At 47.0% G+C, this 10,571-nt stretch overlaps 1 long non-coding RNA gene across 1 annotated transcript; it reads left to right on the top strand.

Moving 5' to 3' along the window:
* Positions 1 to 9,161: 9,161 nt before the first annotated feature.
* Positions 9,162 to 9,840, top strand: LOC308590829. The gene is made up of 2 exons (XR_014009922.1): positions 9,162 to 9,392; positions 9,427 to 9,840. It is a non-coding gene; the product is annotated as an uncharacterized lncRNA (long non-coding RNA).
* The last annotated feature ends 731 nt before the right edge of the window (positions 9,841 to 10,571 follow it).

The raw sequence follows: 10,571 nt of genomic DNA, 5'->3' as shown, positions 1-10,571 counted from the left end.
CTGGCAGTTAGCAGGGAGGTGGGGTGAACAAGCCGCAGCCCGCCATATCCTCTTGGACTACAACTCCCATGATCCTTCATCATTGGCCATGCTGGTTGGGGCCCATAGGAGTTGGAGTCCGCCAAACATCTGGAGGGCCGCAGATGTCCCACAGGGAAGCTAATTTAAGTACTTCTGTATTTCTCTGTTTTTCTGCAGTGAGAGAGGAGGACTTGCTTTGAGGTTTGTTTGGGTGAGGACACAGGAGAGATCCAGGCTTATATCCCTGTCCAGAAGTAACAACATTTCAATAAAGTAAAACCAGCTGTAAACCGAGAGTAATCTTGTACACCCTTAGCTGGGAGTAAGCCTCCTTATTGGGGCTTACTTCTGAGTAAACCTGTCTAGAATGCTTACTCCCACTGTGTTCAATGGAACTTAACTTTCTGGTATGTTGAGGACTACAACCTTAGATGGCTTCCAGAAACATAGGAAGCAGCCTTCCACAGAGTCTGACCACCGGTCCATCCAACTCACTATTATCTATACCAGTGTTTCCCAACCTTGGGCCTCCAGCTGTTTTTGGACTACAACTCCCATCATCCCTAGCTAGCAAGACCAGTGGTCAGGGATGATGGGAATTATAGTTCAAAAACAGCTGGAGGCCCAAGGTTGGGAAACACTGATCTATACCAGTGTTTCCCAACCTTTTTTCGGCAAAGGCACACTTGTTTGATGAAAAAAATCTCGAGGCACACCACCATTACAGCCCCGTGACGTCAGCGCGCAGCGTCACGCCGGGAGGGACGCACGAAAGTGTAAGTTTCAAATTTTTTCCCTCCCCCTTGCCGGGGAACCTCCAAGCTTTGGGGGTGGGGGGGGGAGGAGGCAGCAAAGCGAGGCAGGAAGGAGAGCGCGGCTTGGCTGGGTGAGCTTTGGCAGGGGCAGGGAATGAGAGCCGCGAGGCGGGCGCTGCGGACGGAGGCGCTGCCCACCGAGCTCGCAGGCAGCCAGGCAGGCAGACGGCGAGAGCCCCGCGCTGGGCGGCCTTTCCTCGCCGCCGCCGCCCCGCCTCTCGCCGCCCGACTCGCCCGCCTCCCTCCAGGCAACATCTCGCGGCACACCAGGCAACATCTCGCGGCACACTAGTGTGCCGCGGAACAGTGGTTGGGAAACACTGATCTATACTAACCAGCAGCAGCTCTCCAGAGAACTTCAAGTGGGATATTGTCAGCCCCACCTGGAGGTGCCAGAAATTGAACTTCTGACCTTCTGCATAAAAAGCCTATGCCCTGTCACTATGCTTCAGTTCTTAGAAGGGAACTAAGACCAACTCACTGAGGAAGAGAGGCACACCAATGCCAGTTAGTCATGGTGGATCATGGGTAGATTGAACCTCCATGTTCAGAGACAGTAATCCCATAGAGTACAGTTAATCTACTTTTTACTGCTTTGTAAGTAACGTATGAAGGGACGCGGGTGGCGCTGTGGGTTAAACCACAGAGCCTAGGACTTGCCGATCAGAAGGTTGGTGGTTTGAAATCCGCGATGGGGTGAGCTCCCGTTGCTCAGTCCCTGCTCCTGCCAACCTAGCAGTTCGAAAGCACGTCAAAGTGCAAGTAGATAAATAGTTACCCCTCTGGTGGGAAGATAAATGGCGTTTCCGTGCACTGCTCTGGTTTTGCCAGAAGCGGCTTAGTCACGCTGGCCACATGACCTGGAAGTTGTACGCTGACTCCCTCAGCCAATAAAGCGAGATGAGTGCCGCAACCCCAGAGTCGTCCACAACTGGACCTAACGGTCAGGGGTCCCTTTACCTTTTTAAGTAACGTATGGGAATGCAATGACAACTGCAAAGCTGGCGCCTTGCCAGTGGTCAATCTGTGTCGGGTCCTTTGACGAAGTCTGGCATAATTGTCTGGGGAAAGATCAAGGAAGCCTTCTTGCATTAATTAATCCATTGGGATTTATTTCATAGATCAATCCCTGCCCAAGCCTCGGAAGATGCTTTATTGAACGTGACTCTTGGCCAGAAGCCATGAAGTAACAATGTCAACAAAGGCAAGTTTTCCTGCTGACAGAATTTCAATTCACTCTTGTTGCATCTGAAAGAGAGCTGAGAGGCAGCCTTAAAACAGGGAGTGATTGAAATTATTTTCAAGGCTGCTTGAGGGACTCCTTGAAAAGAGCAACCTGGAGGAAGGCACAAGACCCATGTGATCCCATTCTAGCCATCAGAGATACACATTTGGATTACAGCTGTTCCACATCCCAACAAATGGGATCTGCTCCCAGGCCACATCTGGAGCACAGCTGCTTGTGTTTTCCGAATACAGTGGTACGTCGGGTTAAGAACTTAATTCGTTCCGGAGGTCCGTTCTTAACCTGAAACTGTTCTTAACCTGAAGCACCACTTTAGCTAATGGGGCCTCCTGCTGCTGCCGTGCCGCTGGAGCCCGATTTCTGTTCTCATCCTGAAGCAAAGTTCTTCACCCGAGGTACTATTTCTGGGTTAGCGGAGTCTGTAACCTGAAGCATATGTAACCTGAGGTACCACTGTATACCTTCCCAGTACAAAACACAACATCTTTCATCATAATTGATTACAAACTGCAAAAATATTTCTCAGATCTGCAGGATTGATGGGAACTGTGGGCCAAAACATCTGAAGGGCACCAGGCTGGGAAAGGCTACAGTAACACTTCACAAAATACAAGGTGAAGCAGGCATTACTTAAGACCTTGTTCTCTCTCAGGTGGTAAACCTGTGTCTATCCAGGGACGGGGAACCTGCAGCCCTCCAGATTTTGCTCAACTGCAATAAATTTATAATCGCTTCCCATTGACAATGCTGACTGGGGCTGATGAATGTACAACTTCAGACTGTATATGGAGGTTCAGGTGCTCAAATACTTTATGTCAAAGCAACAACTCATCTCTCCACATAAGAAGCTAGCATCTCAGGCTTCCCCTTGGCATGCTAATTTTCTATGTGCAGGGATTGTGTCTGCATTCTGGAGGGGTCATAGCTCAGTGATAAAGAAGGCCTTTCCCTATTTTGTCTTTGTGTGCAATAAGTCTCGAGTTCCATTTCTGGCATCTGTAGGGTTGGATAACTATTGATGGGAAAGGACTCTACCAGAGAACTTTCCAGTCAAAGTAGACCAGGAATGGGCAGAAGAGAGAATGGTTTGAAGAACCGTTGGCAAGGAATTCTGTCCAGTTTTAATAACAAATTGACACACTCTCCCCAAATAATGATACGGTTGAAATGAAGTAAGCAACTAGGTGATTTTTTGTGCGGAACTCATTTGAGTTGGAACTCGTTTGATTTCTGCCAGTCAAACTCCTGAGTGCAGAACTCTTTCATTCTAAGTGCATACCTTTTGTACCATGCTCTGTCAGTGGCCGGATCTTGGGCCGGATCTAGTACAAACAAATTGCTCTATCTCATGAGAGTCCCCTGGAGAAATGCTGGATTTAGATTTAGAACAGATGGACAAAATATTCTGAGACTTGAAGTAAGGCAACTCCACGGGAACTCCCTTCTTAGGAGCCAAGGGAAAACGTATTGTCTGTGTTTTATGAAATACAGTGGTACCTCGGGTTACATATGCTTCAGGTTACATACGCTTCAGGTTACAGACTCCGCTAACCCAGAAATAGTGCTTCAGGTTAAGAACTTTGCTTCAGGATGAGAACAGAAATCGTGCTTTGGCGGTGCGGCGGCAGCAGGAGGCCCCATTAGCTAAAGTGGTGCTTCAGGTTAAGAACAGTTTCAGGTTAAGTACAGACCTCCGGAACGAATTAAGTACTTAACCCGAGGTACCACTGTACAGGTTTTGAAAGGTGTGTTTCTTTCTGCACAGGAACTCTCCTGTACCCTCAAGAAAGGAAACATAAGGCTGGCAGAAATGACTGGCAGAGTCCAAGACCTGGGAGAAGAGACAGTGGAAGAGGACTGGAAGAAATTTAAGGACTATTTGCAAAAGTATTGTAAATTGTATGAATGTTAGAATGATGCAGGATATAAAGACAACATGGCATTAGTAACTTAGCGGAAAGGAGTATGACAATAACTGAATTATAAGAACAAAGGTGAAATTTGAATAAAGCTTAAATATTTAAACACTTGATAACAAAGGGTAAAATTGAAGACATAATAGTTGAAATGTACAATTTAAAACAAGTTTTGAGAGAAGGTGATGTATTGCTGAACATGATTTTGCAAACGGGAACATAGGAAAGGGAGATGTGAGGGAGTCAGAAAAGAGGGTTATGAAACTTGGTCTATGGTGTTAACGGAAAAAATCTGAGGGCTCTCTTGGACAAAAACAAAGACACCAACCAGGATAACTTGGAGCAAAACAGCAGCCTGTAGGCTTGGCCTTTATTGAACTGATGCATCAGGGTGTTCCCCTCACTTGCAGGAGAGAGGAAAGACCCAGAACAATGGCCTGCAAGACCTTATAAAAACTTTTGAAATTCCCCTCCTCCAGGTCAAGCCCACCCCCAGAAACATCATGCATACATTACAGAAAGGAGGGGTTGAGGGAGGAGTTGTGGTGGTAACCTGAGTGTCCAGTCACCTGGCTTTCCTCCTTTCCCCCTCCCCATGAGTACTTTCCAGGTGACAAAGGGGAGTTTGCAGTTTCCTGCCCCCAGAGGGAAAATCTGATTATTGTCCTTTGTTTCAGCCTATGGTGAATCCACTGTTCTTTGTGATTTTGATTGTCTTCTGTCTGGGATTATCAGGGTTGACATAGCAACTGGGCAGGGCTCCTGTGGATGTGCTGGTATGCTGAAGAGATTATGGCTGACCAGAAACCAAGCACCCCCCTTTGATCCTTTGATAGTCTTTGTCACATGGAGTAAAAAATGGAACAGTGCAAATCCGATGTATGGTTGATTTTCTATGAATTTATAACAGAAATGTGGCATATGTAGTGTGTGAGTGTGAGTGTGTGTGAAGTTTGTGCAAACAGAATGATTGGGGTGGGGGGGTTCCTGCTACAGTTCCCCCCTTCGGAGATAAGATTGCAAAGGTGGCTACTTTGCAATCCTTTTCTCCGCACAATTTAAGGTGGTAAATAATAACCTGGTATTCTCCGTCCCAGATGTGTGTGTCCATGTGAACCTGAAAGGGACTTGGATATCATGCTACTTTAAGGATATTTGCATAGAAATATAATGGTGTAACAGTGCACATAGTTAGACATAGGATATCACGTAAATTAATATTTTGTTGCTCAGTTACTTGTGGTATTCTAGCACCTTGGAAGAAATATTTTCTCAATAGTGATCTATGCTTTACATTTAGGCAGGAAGGTCCACTAATGACTGAAAAGTGCAGTTTGCTTCCCCCCCGCCATTTGTGTGTTCTCAGGTGTCAAGGTAGCTCTTCTGTGGTCTCACATCGGCATGGTGTCGCAGTAGTGGCAATCCCTGGTGAATCCACTTAGGGCTTTCATATTTATCATGTAGCCTGGCACCCACCACAGCTGGCACAGGTTTCGGACACGTCCTGAGAGAAATGCCTTTGCCTTGGCCAAAATCCATGGGATTTCTTATTATTATTACAGGCTCTGGTCTTGCAGTCATGGGAGTTGCTCACTTGCACTTTAAGGATCAAAGAGCTAATTGCAGCCTGGATACACTTGCCCAATTCAAACTGAGTCCAATTTGAATTTATGTGCCCATGGTTCTCAACCTTTCAAACCAGTCTGCAAAGGAAAACCGTTCTTAAAAGGGCACTTTGTCCAAATAAGTCAATTTAACTCCAGAAGGGATCATTCCTGCTAAACCAAAGCGTGTGCACCTTCATGTATCTTATAAGCTTCTCCTTGGTAAAGCAAGTTTTTGCACATTTTAAAATGGATAGGGAAAGTTGGCAGAGTGCCAGGTGGGACAATGAAATATGGTTATCTAAACATTGGACTACACAATAGTGTGAGCTATCAGAAAGTATAAAATGCATGAGAATTGGTGTGCAAGCAATAAGACATTAAACATAAAAATTTCACACAAAAATACCCCCCCTTGTGGAAATAACACACTGTCAGACACATTTCAACATTCCTACATAATAACACTTAATACAAAACAAACTAATTAAATATCAGTTGCATATCTTGACACAATTGTGATCTTTTACGCATGTATCTTTTGAATCCTGAAGCACAGAGGCTTGAGGTTCAAGTGAAAAGATGTCCTTGCAAGTCAACTCCACCCCCCTTTGTCAGGCCCACTCCCCTGGCAGTCTATATCCTTTGAAAGAGATAGCTGTGGGCACTTGAAAACTCTGGTGTCTTGTGATGACGGAAGAACTGAGTTGAGGGGTTGTTGCTGCTTTTCATCATTGCACATCTGTATAGGTCAGTGTTTCCCAACCTTTTTTGGGCAAAGGCACACTTGTTTGATGAAAAAAATCTCAAGGCACACCACCATTACAGCCCCGTGACGTCAGCGCGCAGTGTCGCGCCGGGAGGGACGCACGAAAGTGTAAGTTTCAATTATTTTCCCTCCCCTCCTGTGTAAAGGGGAATGCACTCTGCTAAGTAAAGGCACTTGCCACAGCAGCGTCAACGTCACAGCACCCACCGGCACCCAAGAGAGAAGGGGTCTCAGCAGCCCTTTTGCCAGGAAGAGGAGCAAGAACGAGAGGAGGAGGAGGAAGAGGAAGAGGAAGAGAGTCCCCCCCCAAAAAAACATTCTCCTTTTGATCTTCCTTATTTGCAATTCCTCATTGCAAAACAGCGGTTGATAAACAGCTGATTTTTTTGTTATTACAGTCCCCACCCCCTCACCTAGAAAAACACCACCTGTCAATTTATTATTATTATTATTATTATTATTATTATTATTATTATTATTATTATTATTATTCTTACTATTATTATTATTATTATTATTATTCCCCGCCACTCTGGGAGGCTGAAGCCCTTTAAGGCTTCCTTCTGTCCACTCTCTGTGAATTACCTGCCCGGAGCGGGTTTCGGGGGGGGGGGCGCTGCTGCCGGTGTCCTCCCCGTCGACACCGGCAGCATTTAACAACTTTAAAGATGTGCCCCCCCCCCCTGTAATTTCCATAACAGTTGGAAGGTCAAAAATATAACCTCCTATGACAACTCCTGCAACCCATGAGCTTTCAGACAAAGATCATGCATGGACAAATGTAAAGATCTTTGGAAAGTATTGATCGAAACCACAGTAACAAACGAATCAATGTATCTTCAAGGGAAAGAATAAGTAGATCCATTTGCATATATAGCTCTGTAGGCTTAATTATATTCCATTGCTATTTTGTTATTGCTCTTTTCCTCTGCTTCTATTTATTTTTAATGCATGTAACCTTTTTGTCCCCCCCCCCCCCCGCCAATTTAACTCCTTGTAATACTCTCAATAAAATATAAAGAAACAAGAAAGGAGATTCCCACAAAACATTAGGAAGGCCTTTCTGGTGGTGAGAGCAGTCAGACAGGGGAAGGGGCTTTTAGGGAGAGGTCGGGGGGGGGCATCTGCCAGGGATGCTTTAGCTGTGAGTCCTGAATTGCTGGGGGTTGGACTGGATGACCTTTGGGTTCCTTCCACCTCTATCATTCCATGACCTTTAAGGGAAGTCACCTCCATCTTCCTCTCAGAGCAGATGCCCACAAGCCCTGGGCGGGAAGAGCCAGAGAGAGAGAGAGAGAGAGAGAGAGAGAGAGAGAGAGAGAGAGAGAGAGAGAGAGGAGGACATTCCTAAGAACAGGCAGCTCAGCTCTCGCCTCCCTCCAGGAACCAGAAAAGCCAGTTTAGGGCTCAGATCTTTCCCACAGGCCTTTCTGAGTTCTTCTCCGGGGACACCCCAGGATGGCCAGAGCGTCACAAGAACCGCACCAGACATTCACCAGACCCCAAATCTTTCCCCCTTCCTGGCCTGAGAGGCTGCAAATTCTACCTGCCTTCCCCCCTCCAATAGATCAACACACAGAGATGCAGGTGGCCAGGGACCCACCTGTGCACACCTGAGCCTGCAAGGGGCAGCCAAGCCCCCTTCACCGCCTGCCCCCCCCGCCAGCCCCCTCTCCCCTCCTCCCTAGGCAGCAGCTCCGCCATGACCACAAACGGCGGCGGCAGCAGCAGCCGCGCGCGGCCCGGGCTCCCCTCGCCGGCCGCGGGAGCCAAGGCGCGCGGCGAGGGAGCCAAGGCGCGCGATAATTTTCTTAAATTGTCAGTGGCGCCCGGCAGAGCAGCCCTCTCGGCCACGGCAGCCCGGCTCTCCCAGCCCCCGGGGGCCGCCCTCCTCCCTCGCGCACCCGCAGCGTTCCCGCCCGGAGAGGCGGCGGCGGCAGCAGCAGCCGCGCGCGGCCCGGGCTCCCCTCGCCGGCCGCGGGAGCCAAGGCGCGCGACGAGGGAGCCAAGGCGCGCGATAATTTTCTTAAATTGTCAGCGGCGCCCGGCAGAGCAGCCCTCTCGGCCACGGCAGCCCGGCTCTCCCAGCCCCCGGGGGCCGCCCTCCTCCCTCGCGCACCCGCAGCGTTCCCGCCCGGAGAGGCGGCGGCGGCAGCAGCAGCCGCGCGTGGCCCGGGCTCCCCTCGCCGGCCGCGGGAGCCAAGGCGCGCGACGAGGGAGAGCCGCGAGGCGGGCGCTGTGGACGGAAGCGCTGCCCGCCGAGCTCGCAGGCAGCCAGGCAGGCAGACGGCAAGAGCCCCGCGCTGGGCGGCCTCTCCTCGCCGCCGCCGCCCCGCCTCTCACCGCCCGACTCGCCCGCCTCCACGGAACACAAGGCAAAGTTCCACGGCACACTAGTGTGCCGCGGAACACCGGTTGGGAAACACTGGTATAGGTGATATCCTGTAAGGGGCAGGGTTTTGGGGCTTAAAGACAGTTAGAAAAAGGGAGGGGGCAAAAGGCAAAAAGGATGTCCTTCGGTTTCTGTTGGAAGCTGCAAATAATAAAAATCTTAGCGAATTAAGCGTTTCATTCATTCCAATATTATTATCACATTTTCCTATAACTACTGTTATTATCTGCCAAGTTCGTTTGCTTTCCTTCACTTTGGAGAGAAAGAGAACTGTAAAAAATACAAAGGTTAAGAAATGCAAAAGAAAGCAAAAAATTAGATTACCAGTCAGATGAAAACAAACTTGACACAAAGACATCAGATTTAGAAAAGAATTATTATTATATATATTATCGATTAACTTCATAGACATCATGGAGAAACAGATTAAATAAATGAAAACAGATTATTTGTAACTTTTAAAAAAGTGTCAAAGCCATAAAGAGATGGAAGTCACTAATATAGCAGGGATTCAGACTTGTTTCACAGAACAGAAAGAAAGTTGCTGTGGGAGGAAAAAGGGACAAACACTTTGTTATTGGGGTTCACATATCCTGTTAAAAGGGAAAATTATTTCATGTGAGAAGCCTGTCAGGAAATGCTGTTCCTAAAATTCCCATTGAGGGGGGAATGCTTTGATATTTACCTGTGAAAAGAATTTGGCATGTTAAGATTTGGAACTTGGAAAGCTCTTGACTTTTGATGGGCTAGTTGTTGCTTTGTTTTGTTTTGTTTTTTTTTAGCCTTTTGTCTTAAGTAGCCCCTGGAGCAAAGACAGATTAAGGGTGATTTCCCTCAATGGTTCCTCAATGGTTCCAAGTTTTCTTTTACATTTGGAAGAAACCTCCTCTCCCCCCTTACAGTTCCCCCCTTCCTCTCTCTCTCTTCTTTAGCTGATCTAGCCTCTGTGCATGTGCAGAGTTCATGTCTCAGCAAACCTTTTATACTATTGAAAATGTTGCATCCTTTGGCTAAATTACCATTTGAATAAGGGAAGGGAAGGGTAAGGAGTAGATTTTGAAAACAGGGTTTGATTTTAAACCAAAAAGAGAAACTCAGCAATTTAAGTATTCTCCAAAGCTAGCAATTTCAGCCCAAGCAAACTGAGACTGCTTCCTTTATGTACAGGAAAGGGCTAATATCCCTCTGGCCATTCGCGGAACAATGCCACGCCCTTATATATGGGGGAAATGGCCAGAGGGTCAGAATTCATAGGATTTTTTTTAACATTCTCAGCCATTTCAGCCTTACCATTTGCAGACAAAAAAATATTACTATTATTATTAATATTATTATTTCCTGCCCTTTATTTACAGGAATGGTCAAGGCTAATTCTACTTGATTATTCATTTGTATGTGCTTAAACTTTGAGTAGACTTTTAAGTCTGATTTTTTTAAAAAAATGATAAACACTGTAATCACTCAAATGCTTGATATTACCAGTTGGGCTTCACCTCTCACCTTTTAAAACTAAAGAGCAAAGCTAGGCTGAATTTCAACTCCATTACTACATCAGAATTTAAGAATTACCCTCCAATGCTTGCAGACACATGGTCTTCCACACAGCCACAAATTGGGAGAGTTGAAAGGGACCCTGGGGTCATCTAGTCCAACCCTCCAAAATATAGGGTTCACAGCAAGATTTCGCAGCAAGATTTGTATTACCAGAGAGAGACACACATACTTATGTACACAGACACAACTGGGGAAGAGACCACAAGCCATGCGCCTATCATGTACTAAGGAAGAGGAAAATAAAAGTACATAAC

The sequence above is a fragment of the Podarcis bocagei genome (assembly GCF_964188305.1).
Source record: "Podarcis bocagei genome assembly, chromosome: 7".
Taxonomy (NCBI): Eukaryota; Metazoa; Chordata; class Lepidosauria; order Squamata; family Lacertidae; genus Podarcis; species Podarcis bocagei.
This window is presented reverse-complemented; position numbering and strand designations above follow the sequence as displayed.